Source organism: Fundulus heteroclitus, chromosome 13, assembly GCF_011125445.2.
Source record: "Fundulus heteroclitus isolate FHET01 chromosome 13, MU-UCD_Fhet_4.1, whole genome shotgun sequence".
Lineage (NCBI taxonomy): Eukaryota > Metazoa > Chordata > Actinopteri > Cyprinodontiformes > Fundulidae > Fundulus > Fundulus heteroclitus.
This window is the reverse complement of record NC_046373.1, coordinates 13,339,526-13,351,813: the sequence shown is the minus strand read 5'-3', so window position 1 is coordinate 13,351,813 and position 12,288 is coordinate 13,339,526. Positions and strand designations below refer to the sequence as shown.

Genomic DNA, 12,288 nt, shown 5'->3' with positions numbered 1-12,288 from the left:
TCAGTAAAATCCTCCCAAAATTAAGTGGGAATCACATTTTTGTCGACTAAGCACATTTCAAAAGTTGGTTGTGATTTTTTTATCATTTATTTAACAGCATAGCTCACTTAAAAGTGTCTCAAATAGAGCAAGAAGGTCAAACCCTTTTATTGGTGAAACTCTTAACACTGTGTTTTCATCGGTTTCAATAAACCAATGCTTGAGCTTTTATTTTACTCCCGCTTGTTTAACAATAGCTGCCATATGGTCAGGCAGAGCTCAGGACAGCTGCTGTAGCCAGGATACTGCAGCCACAGGGCAGATGGACCCTCGGCACCAACAAGCGTTCACATGTCTTCATGTGTCTGCATATCTTACACCACAGAAGCTGAGAAGTGCAGATTCACAGCTTGCAATTGCACATAAGGAGTAAAGTTCAGAGGTAGCATGCCAGACATTTAGTTTGTTCATTTATTTCAAATGTAACATTTTCAAACTTTTGCACATTTTTACAGAAGTTTTCCCGCTGAAAGCATGCTCTAAAACTCTGATGCAAGTAATATAATGCTGTATTCTGGTAGAAAGCTGACTTTTTAAAAAAAAAAAAATCTTCTCCTTCTTTACGTCATTCATTCACTTTCCTTGGAGATACCGCGGCACCTCCCTCGAGATAATACTCTGTATCTGTGTAAAAGGCCTTCCTGAAGTATTTCCCTTCCTGTCACACAATCCTCTCTGTGAAAAGGACAACACTGGTAAATGATGATGGTACAGTTCCCCTGAAGCGTTAAATAAAACAGGTGAGGGAATGGGTCGCAGCTCTTTGAGAGGAAACACAAACTGGTCCCCATAAAACTCCTCAATCTCTGACTCACATTTATCTTTCCATTGTAAATCTTCTGCGATGTTGTCATGCGTAAACACCCAGAAAGTAAATAAATTATAATTGCAAAGCCTTCTCTAATATATACTGAGTCATAAATTACACCAAAAGATGACAGAGTTCAGACGCTTGAAATCCTTTTATTCAGAAAGAACCTCGAGTAACTTGAGAACAATGTAAACCATGAAAAGTCTAAAGCTGCACCTGCCTGGAATCTGCCATAAGAAACAGAGCTGCTGCACCAAAGCCTAAACAGTTGGGATTTTTTTTTACCTTTTAAAGAAACAGGAATCCAGAGTTTATAATCCAACAGAAACAGGCGGTTTTGTTGTTGCGCTGCTCAGGAAGTCATTCACAGGTAGCGAGAGTCTGAAAGGTCAGTCCTCCGTTCTTTTCTGCTCACGCTCTTAACAGGATCTGCTCTGTCAGACTCCGCGTTCTCTATATACATGCAGACAGCACAGCAAACCACGCCCCCCCCTTACCCCCCTCGCTCCAGGCCCTGCTTCACTGCCTCCTGCTTAATCTCTCTTTCACTCATACAGATTCTTTTCTTTTTTTCCAGAAGCTTCCTTAGTTTGAATCTCTGTTTCCTCCCAGTATCCAGGAACTACCATGGCAAACTGCACTCAGATATGTCCTTATTTAGTCTACAGTTTCCCAATTTCTCTGACGCTTTCACTTATAGCTTTGAATCTGCCCTACACTTGCTGTGAAGTTTTTGTCTTCCCACGCCTCCTGTCACCACATTTCAGGCATACCATATAAAGATGCTGGTTACCTACATGGGCCAGGGCAGTTCTGAGCTACAAACAGGACCTCTCAAGACAGTATTCTGATTGCCTGACTGAGTTTGCATCTCGCATCAAAGTAAGCAGGTCACATGAATGTAATAGTAACTTGTGCTTATGACCCTCAACCATGTGGGTTATGCGACAGCCCCAAGGATAAGGAAGGGTTAAAGCGAACGGCACAGACCCCCATCCACCCAGCCACACCGCAGTCTACCACAACACAGACCAAGCTTAGGACCCCGCACCCTGCCAGTTGGACCAACCAGCACCAAGCAAGGGACAACCCCACCACCAGCACTGAACCCCAAACATGCCAGACAGGCACCAGACCAAGGTATGGAGGGCACATTACCATCCCACACGGTGAGCTAACTCTTTGGAGGTCAAGAGAAGCATTGGCTACCACACACTGGAACCCATCGTTCTGAGATGTAGCCCAAACACCCAGACAAACAACACCACACCAAGGAGGGAAGCCTCCTGCCACCCCCTCCCATGACACTTCCAGAGACCCACCCCAGACCATTCCCACTCCTCCAGGCCCCACTGAACCAACACAGATGGAAGGGCAGATGCAAAATGGGGACCACGGCGAGCCACCCGAGCCCATGTTTGTCTGAGGTAATATTAAGTGCTGATATGAATTTGTACGTCTAAAGTGCATTAAAATTGGGGTTATGGCTTGGTTGTCTGAGACCCCACTGCACTGCTGTGTTGAGTTAAACCCCACAGCAGAGAGTGCTGCTCATTCCTGCTCCTCCTCCTCCTGGACGCCAGTTGCACAAACCCAACTCAATTGGCCTGGAAATAAGTGGTAGATTGCGGAAGACCTTCCAGCTTCTAGAAATGTACGAACAACCCTCTGGAGATTAAGGTCTGGCAGAAGAAAAACACTCTAAATATTCAAAATATTGCCTGTTTTTCTTCTGCATGATCCATTTACCTAAATCTGTTTATGTCATCAGCCTCTGCTTTATTCCATCTTATTCATTCCAACATAAATACAGTTATTCCAGGTGGGATTTACTTTAGGAAACCTTGATAAATTTTAAAACATCAGGCTTATTAGGGTTGGTCTTATTTGTTATTTTTGTCTTATTCAGGTCTGCTTTAAAATAAATTTGTCAAGCACTGTTATTTGGGTGTTATTTATTGATTCAGGAGTGACATGGTGCTGAAGGTAGACACAGCTGTGCATTAGAGCCCCCCCACCACCACCGCCACCCGGCTGTCTCGATCAATAAGCTAAAAGGTGAATCGATAAATGAGACACAGGAGGGTGTCAGACAGGGTGGGGTTGGAGGACGGGGGTGGGGTGGTTGGGCATGTCACTGAACACAGAGACCTACGGCTGAAACTATATAGTTACATGTGTGCGTGTCAAAAAGACAAACGTTTTTGTTTTTTCTCACAGTCTGACATTCATGCAGACTAACCTTTTCCTCTTCTAGGGATTACGGAAACAACTTTGATGAGGTAAATCTCAGAATAATGAGACTTTAGCCCTTTTATTTTTGTAACCTGGTTGTAGTGTTTTGCAGATTTCTGCCCAGGTCCCCCTTGAAAATGAGATCCAGATCTCATCGGGGTTTACCTGGTTAAATAAAGGAAATAAAAAAATAAAAAATACATGTTGTGTATTTGGAGTCTTTAGGAGTACAGAAAATTAGCATTCAGTCTGTCCAGGTACCGTGTAGATATATTTATATTCTGCCTGGGTCATATTTTTTCAGCCATTCAGTTTTCTCTGCTCTATATTATGTTTTTTTTGTTTTTTTTGTTTTTTTCAACAATTACATCACAGTATGTGCTGCGGAGCAGCTTAATAAGGTCACGGAGTTCCAGCTTTCCAATTTTGCGAATCCGTCATTTTCATTTTTCGCTACGATTTTGAAGTCCTAGCTGAAGGATGCCAAAGTGGAGAAGTGAAGATGTTTAATTGTTGGTTGTATTAACTCACACAATTTATTAGACCGTCAACCAGCATACAACAAAAATGGCCGAGCAGGGTGGAGTGGAAAGCTCTGCGACCCGGAGGGGGGGCAGGGTCTGATGTGCCTCCTTTGTTTTTAAAGAGACGGCACCAAAATGAGTTGGTAAAAAGGGGGGACATGGGGGTAAACCAATCAGGAATTCAGACCAAAGAATTACGGTTCCACTTTATATGGACCATAACTGAATGATTACAATGTGTGAAGGAAGGCATTAAAAAGCATGATATGCCCCTTTTAAATGGACGCATGTTTATTGTTTAAGGTAAAACCAGGCAGGTGTAATCACTCAGCTGGAGCTTGTTCTGACCAATTAGGAGAAAGACGAGTGGATCCCTTGAGGCACATGCCAATTACTTTTCTCTCACAGAGGGATAACCAGGCCTCTTCTCATTCTGTTGTGTTCCTTCTTCATCTTCCTTAGCTTAACCCTTTATGTTGTCTTTTCAGGAAATATGGCCTATTCCAGTTCTGGACCTCTCCACCCCATCATCAAAACTCACCTGCCTTTCCACCTTTCACCTCTCCACCTTCTCTCAACATCAGGAATGCACTCCACACATCCCAACTCGCCAAGCTCAGACCCCTGCCTTATACTTACCTCTCTACCGAGATCCTTTCTGAGTCACTTCTAGAGAAGAATGGTGATGATGCTCCTCTAACCGTAAAAGCACAAGAATCCAAAAGGCGTGTATCTGAACGTCTGAAGACCATACGGAACAAAAAAATGACCTATGAATCAGAGAAGACAGGACACGAGCGAGTATGTGTGACTCATGTACGGGCATAAGTGAATCATTCTGAATGGTGTTAAGAAGCCTGTTTCACAACGTGTGTAGGCGTTCTGTCACATGTATCGGTGTACATTCAATGTGTATGCTTGACCCAGACTACAGTGACTCAAAGCTTCGGCCTGACCACCAGCAGACCTTCTGCTAGTGAGGCAATTCATGAAAAATAGGCTGCACTGTGGAGCCTGAGCACACAGATGGCAACAATAGAGCCTATGTATAGAAGAAGTACTGTCAGTAGGCGCACTCCAAGGGAAAATAAATTACACATCAAGGCACGCAAAAAATGTGTGCACTCTCTGAGGTCAGTACTTTTGTGTGTATGTGGTATATATTTGGTTCCTTTAGAGCATTTATTGAGAATAAACAAGCACTGAATCTGGAACTAATACAAATACAGTCGTTCTGAGGACCAATCCTCTTTTTTTTTTCCACAGCGTTGCATCATAATCATCCCATGGTGCTACCAAGACAGAGGCCAGTAACTCCAGCTGTACTGCTTCAGGGTGGGGGTCTGCAGCACTCACCCCCTCCGAGGAGTAGAGACATGTCCGTCTTTATACCCCTGGTGGATTTCCTGTTCCAGGAACATGCAGGACGTGTGCGGCTGATAGTAAACAAGGATGGGTGCGCTGGCAGCACAAATGCCGATCAAGAGCACAGTGCATCGACAACGAGGATGTTTTCAAGGTAGTTACCAAGAAAAACACCCACATGCTAGTTTTGATGAGAAGATCAGACATTTGGGAGAAAATCATTGCACTGTTTGTTCTTTTCTGCAGCTGGAACTGGACCTGGAGCTGGTTTCGCTCTGGAGAGAAATAAAGATTACATGACTCAGAAAAGTAATTCAAATAAATTAATTGTGAGTAATATGGAAAACTAGTGTGGCTAAATCCACCGCGACTTCTCAATTTATATTAAGTTTCAAGTTTCTCAATTTAAATGAAAATGCTGCCCCAATGTTTTTATTTGATCAATTATTAAGAGTCGACACGACAGGATACAAACTTTCAAAGGTTGTGACCAATTTCTAGAGCTTGTTAAGGAAGCAAAAAGCCACTGGAAAGGCTACCTGTTCATCACAGAAGCAAACAGCCTTTCAGACACACTGCCAGTTTAATCTCCAGTTCACCTAACATGTTTTTAGATTGTGGAAAGAAACCAGAGAAACCTAGAATAAATCACATACAAAAAAAGCTATAGCCTGAGCTGGATTTAAACCCAGGAAGTTGCCCCTTATTCACCATCTACTGATTTTACATTAAACATTGTGGAGACTATCTCGAAGAAAAGCAACTGAAAAAAACAAATTGTACTGCAGACTGTTTTACTAACCAAGCTCAATTACTTTTTTTTTTCCAAACTGAGAATGGTTAGCAAGAGCTGTGGTCCACATTTTCTTACCAAATCTGGATTGTTCCCAGTGTGCCAGTGTGCTCATGGATGGGATCATAGGGCAAAGTCATAGAGAGGAGGGCGACCCATTTGGGAACCTCAGGTTTTCATTTTTACTTTTCAATAATGATGCTTTTTTCTATAGCAGTCTTTAACCAATGATGGTCAGCAAAGCCTGGAGTGTTTTGCAGGCCAGTCTGAAGAAGCTGGAATGAGAGTCAGCAACCGGAAAAAGGCTAATTGTTCTGTCCAGGTGGGGGATCGGTCTCTGCCTCATGCAGAAATGTTCAGGGATCCAAGTGTCCTGTTCAAGCCTGATGGTAGGGTGGTGTATGAGACGGATATTCGCTGTAACATGGGAGGATGGTTTGGTCTGTGGTGCTCAGCAAAGAGCTGAACCAAAAAACAGTGCTTCATTTACTGTTCACCAATCCTCACCTGTCCCCCAAACACCAGACATCCGCTGGCATATTTTCTATAGAGACTTAAGGCTGGCCATTCTCTTATTTTGTCCATCTCAGGAAAAAAAAAATTGCACTGTGTATCCCAAATGTCATGTCTATAATCAGCATAAACAAAGGTGTTGAAAGTCAGGCTTGGCTGCCTGTTTCATTGACCTCGACCACCTTTCAACCAAAATTAGACATCATCAGGCATCTTCATGTGGACGTCTTTCCATTTTTCACAACTTCATAACAGTTACAGGGATGGCAACATCTTATTTTCTGCGTCTATTCAACAAAAAATAACAAGGTGATTGTGATTATGAGGCAGAGGTGAAAAAGAAGAAGAAGAAGAGAAAGAAATCCCAGTTACAGGTAGTTAAAAGGAGTTCCCTCCTCAGAGCCAGACTCAGTCATAAAGATGATCAGGATGCCTTATTGGAATTCCCTTTTTGCATGTTCACTGAGGGGATACCCAAAAGCTGACCCAGAACATAATTAATGTCCATTCTGTCCCGGGGGAGTGGAATGTCTTGTCTACTTCTTTCTTTGGCTTTACAAGATGAAACGTCACACTGTCAATAAACGTTTAAAGAATGAGCCTAATCAAAATAAGTACATCAATTGCAACCCGTAAGCTCGACAAAAAAGTCTCCACTGAGGTTCAACCACAAGCCTTGTAATATGTTATAATACAGTTCATGAGCAGTTTAGACTGAATGGTGAATGATTAACAACATAACGGTTACTGAATAAAAAAAATTGGAGGAACAGGTTAACTCTCCAACCAGATGAAAGTCCCTTCAACAACAAAATAAAAGCCTTTCGACTATTTTCACACCTTCACAGTTACAGCCGCTTAAGACAAAAAGGGAAACGAAGAGCCGCACGCAAAGAAAAGTGCCAGATGGCGGAGGTTGCAGAGGAAGAAATACTTTTTCAAAGGAAGGCGCAGCTGACCTGAGAACTGCATGACAGAAAATATGAGATGTGAAACTGAGGCCAGAGGAAGCATGCTAATTCCTGGAAATGAGTGCCCAAAGGGCAAAGAACAATCTTGCCCATTAACGTTGGTTTTAACAATTATACATGTAAGGACTTCCAATATTGATTTGCTCATATGTAAATAAAACCTCTTGTCAGAGATGATTGTCCCGATCAACATGAGTTGCATATGTCCTTCCATTTATCTCATGATCGGTTCTTTTAATGCAAATGTAGCAATTTGAGCTTGGAATTTGCTCAAAAATTACAAATCAAAAGTATCGGAAAGATGAAACGCATTTATTGGAATCCAGCAATTTACAACCGTGTCTAGTTATAGCTGTCAATAATAGAAATAATTGAATATTAAAATAAACCTGAGTGCTGTTATCTACTTCTGGCACCCTTGCGTGTCAGTCTGTCTTTCACCTCATATTGATTGTGAAAGCACGGACTGACAGACTGTTAGCTGCTGACGGAGAAGCGACAGACTGAATCATTCAGCCATAAAATACTCCTGACCTGTTATTCTGTATGGAATAGAGGTTTCGCTTGATCAGATTCATCAGCTCAGCAGACGCAGTAAAAGTCTCCATGTAATCAGTGGAACGTTAGTGACTACCAAGTAAATATGTGCAAATCACGATCATAATGCACACTAAGGCAAAGATTTACCCACACTAAGCTATAATTTTATATTACTGTCAGCATCATTCAGGTTGCCTAAATTTTGAGTCATTCTTCCTTCAGATGAATATTAAAATAAAAAGCTGATGCTCAAATTTACATTGTTGCACAGTTTTTTTTAACTGTGATCTCATCATGGTGCTGCACAACCTTAGTCTACATATTTTGTGTGTTTCTGTTCCTGATTTTTTTTTCTCCGTTTGTGCATAAGATCGAGTTCACTGTGTGGGACCCACACCAGCACTGGGTGGACCAGCTTTTCCATCCATCTGTCATGATTTGGGTTTTGTTATGGTTGTGTGTTCTGTTTAGTCTTAGGTTTAGGTTGTGTATTGGTTTTGGTTTATGGAATAGTTTGGGTTTTATTGGGGTTTGATTTTGTACTTTGTTTTATGTTATCAGTTCTTCTGGCCCGCTCCAATCACTTCTGTCATCAGCCTTTATTCAGTTCACCTGCCAGCATTCTTTCACCTCTTTGTCACCACCCTGTCACTCCTCTTCTCCAGTCTCCATCCAATCAGCTTCAGTTTACTTCCAGTCACTTCCCTTCCCCTGATTAGCTCCACGCATTCCGGTAATTAGTTTCACTCTTTTCACCTGCTCACTCCCCTACTTATACCTGCCTCTGCCCCCTTCAATCTGCCAGATTAAGTCGAGCCTTTTGGTGAGTCTTATCCAGCGCTCCTTTCTGATTGCCTGTTGATGCCGACCCGATTGCCTCTAGTTATCTGAATCAGCCTGGTCCCTGTACCTGTTTTTTCCTGCCCTGCTCTGACTGCCTGCCTGTTTTACCTGACCTAGTGTGTTGTTGGAGTTAGCCTGTCCCCTGTTTGATTATTTAGTTAGCCATTTGTCAGCTCTGGACTGTTTTTTTGGTTTTTCGACACAGACCTCCCATTTTTGGCTTTATGCCCTTTTTTTTCCCCCGCCTGTTTGTTTTCAGTTTAATAAATTATCTTTTTGCCTAACCTCTGCTTGTCTGGCTGAATACTGGGTCCATCTGTCCCCGTTCATGACACCATCATCATAAATGGGTGAAATGGTGATTTTTTTTTTTTTTCTTATGCGGACTATTCTCTATAAACTTCAGAGATGGTTGCTGTCATGATTTTTTCCTCGTTTTACCTTGTTTCCTCCTGATCTGTTGTTATGTGGCCGGCTGGCTGCGTGCCACGCTCTGCTCTGCTCATTTCTGACAGCAGCTACACTTGTCCTCATCTCTTCCGCCTGTGCTGTTCCCTTTTTATATGCTGGCCTTTCACACTCACTCACTGCCAGATAATTTGAATGCCTAACAGTGAGTAGATGTCCAGCGGTCACTGCCTGCCTTGCCTGTTATTTGACCAAGTTCTCGTCTTTGGATTTTCCTGTCTCGCCTTCCCCTCGCTCGGACACCTCATCGGCTTCTGTTTTCTGGACATGATCTGGACTGTTTTTATAACCACAATTAATAAACAAGCCCTGTGGACCTGTCAGCCATCTCCTGCCTGTCTTCACTGTGAATGACCCACGCCGACTCTTTCCGAGTTTTTACCTGCCCGCACCAAGGCTTTACAATTAATAATAAAACAATTAAAATGCAAAACCGTGTCCGGCTTGAATATCGTGTTCTCAGCCTATCAGCACCTAACAGCTGCACACATATATCCTAATAGATCAGCAGCTTCTGAAGTACTTGTACCAGCAAATGCCACCTTTAAATTTCCTTTCTTACGCATCCTTATGCTCACTTTCAGTGCTTCAGTAAGTAGTGTTCACCATGTCTAGATGCCCCAAATTGAATTGAATTACTATTTGTGTGTACAAGTCCACAGTTCTTCACAAAGTGGCAGGGGAATGTGAAATTAGATATTTATTGAACCCATCATCTCCACCTTCAAAACACATGTAGATTTTGTATCATTATGATTATCATTTTTCCTTCCTTAGCTGCAGGGGAGAAAGTCACACTTCAAAGATCTGGAACCGTCTTTTACAGTAGCTGCAAATCATTCAAAAAGTTCCCTGATGATGTTGGATTGCTTCAGCTTAATTGCACGTTGTATCTTTAAAACAAAAGAAAAGTCAGCGCCTCATGGTCTTGCTGTCTATTCAAGCAAAGATCACAAGTAGATGTTGCTCTTTGGGACATGCAGCGGCTTGTCCATTAGTTTCTTCACACACACACGTCTGGGGTGGTTGAAGAGATGTGAGATAAGAAAACATTCCTGATTGGTTAAATTGTGTTGAAATCGGTATGTCGGTATGAAACACTGTATGCTCACTTCGAGGGAAGGGATTAAGAAACGAGGCAGTGTGTGGTACATTTGAATCGGAAGGTGACCACATCTGGGACGAAGACACTAAAAGCACCTCTTTACATAAATTTACAACACTCTTCTCTCTTTGTTGACGTCACCCCTTAGTTTCTAAGAAAAGAGGAGCGCTCTGACGGTCCTGGATGCACGTTATCCTCTTCAAATCATCTATCTTTGCACCCCCACAGGGACAGACCCAAGCGAGATAGAATCCTGATCAATACATGCTACCCAACCCCTGCACACTGTTGTGTGATGGAGATGATATTTTCTAATGTTTATATAAAGATCAACTTGGTTCCACCTGTGATATATTTGCATTTGTGCAAAACATTATTCACAGCGGTGTTTATTAAAATGTATAGGGACCAAACAGAGGAATAGTTAAAATTTTGCAAGATAAATAAAAAACAGGAATAGTCTAGGTACATTTTGTGCTTTCCAAATGGGAGAATTTAGCTTTACCAGTAAGATTTAAAAATTGTGCTCATCCACATAAACAGAGAATGCCAGTTCAATACAATAATGACCCAAAAAAAGCCAGGAGCACTGCAAGTCATTTATTTGGCTCAGTTCTACTTAGAAAAATAGAATTTTACAATTTAAATGAATGTCACAAAATATTTGTTCTCAGTTTGACTATATTCAAACATTTTATATTATTATATGTTTTAGTATCAAAGACCAAACATAGAAGAGAAACAGCCATGCGTGTAGTTAGATAAAAATAAAACGAAACACAGGTTTCACTTACCTAACAGCCACTTATCACCTCAGCCATTCATCTGCACTCTGAGACCTTGAAGATGAAGATAGCGTCTTCATCAGGAATTCTGGTTTATCCACTGAAATGAAGTTAAAAGGAAAATAATTAACAACAAAAATATAAATAGCTTCAACACCCTTTTGAGAAGAAGAATACCTTCCAGTCATGTCATCAAGTCAGCCAAAAAAGTTATGACTTTCTGGAAAACTAACATATGAAATAGGGCACAGGTAGAAATCACCTTTAAACCGTACGTTTCACACTAAGCTTCATTAATAAATTTCAGGTGTCAGACAAATTTTAATTTGTGATGCAGTGGCAGTTCTTTATATAAGCCGAATGCCTCATCACCCAGGGTGGCACAGCATGGTGGGAGGTACGAATTGTCCGAAAACAGAGTCGTTAAAACAAGTTTCTTGTTACTTACTGTTGTGTCCAATCAATGAGGAAGGAGAGTCTCCTGTTTTCTGCAGTTTAAAGGAGCCTAGTCACGTATTTTGACTTTAAAAAGAAAACCCCAGAAAAAACATACACTCACCGGCCACTTTATTAGGTACCCCATGCTAGTAACGGGTTGGACCCCCTTTTGCCTTCAGAACTGCCTCAATTCTTCGTGGCATAGATTCAACAAGGTGCTGGAAGCATTCCTCAGGGAGTTTGGTCCATATTGACATGATGGCATCACACAGTTGCCGCAGATTTGTCGGCTGCACATCCATGATGCGAATCTCCCGTTCCACCACATCCCAAAGATGCTCTATTGGATTGAGATCTGGTGACTGTGGAGGCCATTTGAGTACAGCGAACTCATTGTCATGTTCAAGAAACCAGTCTGAGATGATTCCAGCTTTATGACATGGCGCATTATCCTGCTGAAAGTAGCCATCATGGGTTGGGTACATTGTGGTCATAAAGGGATGGACATGGTCAGCAACAATACTCAGGTAGGCTGTGGCGTTGCAACGATGCTCAATTGGTACCAAGGGGCCCAAAGAGTGCCAAGAAAATATTCCCCACACCATGACACCACCACCACCAGCCTGAAGCGTTGATACAAGGCAGGATGGATCCATGCTTTCATGTTGTAGACGCCAAATTCTGACCCTACCATCTGACTGTCGCAGCAGAAATCGAGACTCATCAGACCAGGCAACGTTTTTCCAATCTTCTATTGTCCAATTTCGATGAGCTTGTGCAAATTGTAGCCTCAGTTTCCTGTTCTTAGCTGAAAGGAGTGGCACCCGATGTGGTCTTCTGCTGCTGTAGCCCATCTGC

At 42.2% G+C, this 12,288-nt stretch overlaps 1 protein-coding gene across 1 annotated transcript in view; it reads right to left on the bottom strand.

Moving 5' to 3' along the window:
• Nucleotides 1-1,280, bottom strand: part of tinagl1 (tubulointerstitial nephritis antigen-like 1) — a 35,559-nt gene extending 34,279 nt beyond the window's left edge. The window contains exon 1 of the mRNA XM_012868590.3: nucleotides 1,136-1,280. The gene's annotated coding sequence lies outside the window, so the exon portion shown is untranslated. The remainder of the gene's footprint in view (nucleotides 1-1,135) is intronic.
• Nucleotides 1,281-12,288: the final 11,008 nt, after the last annotated feature.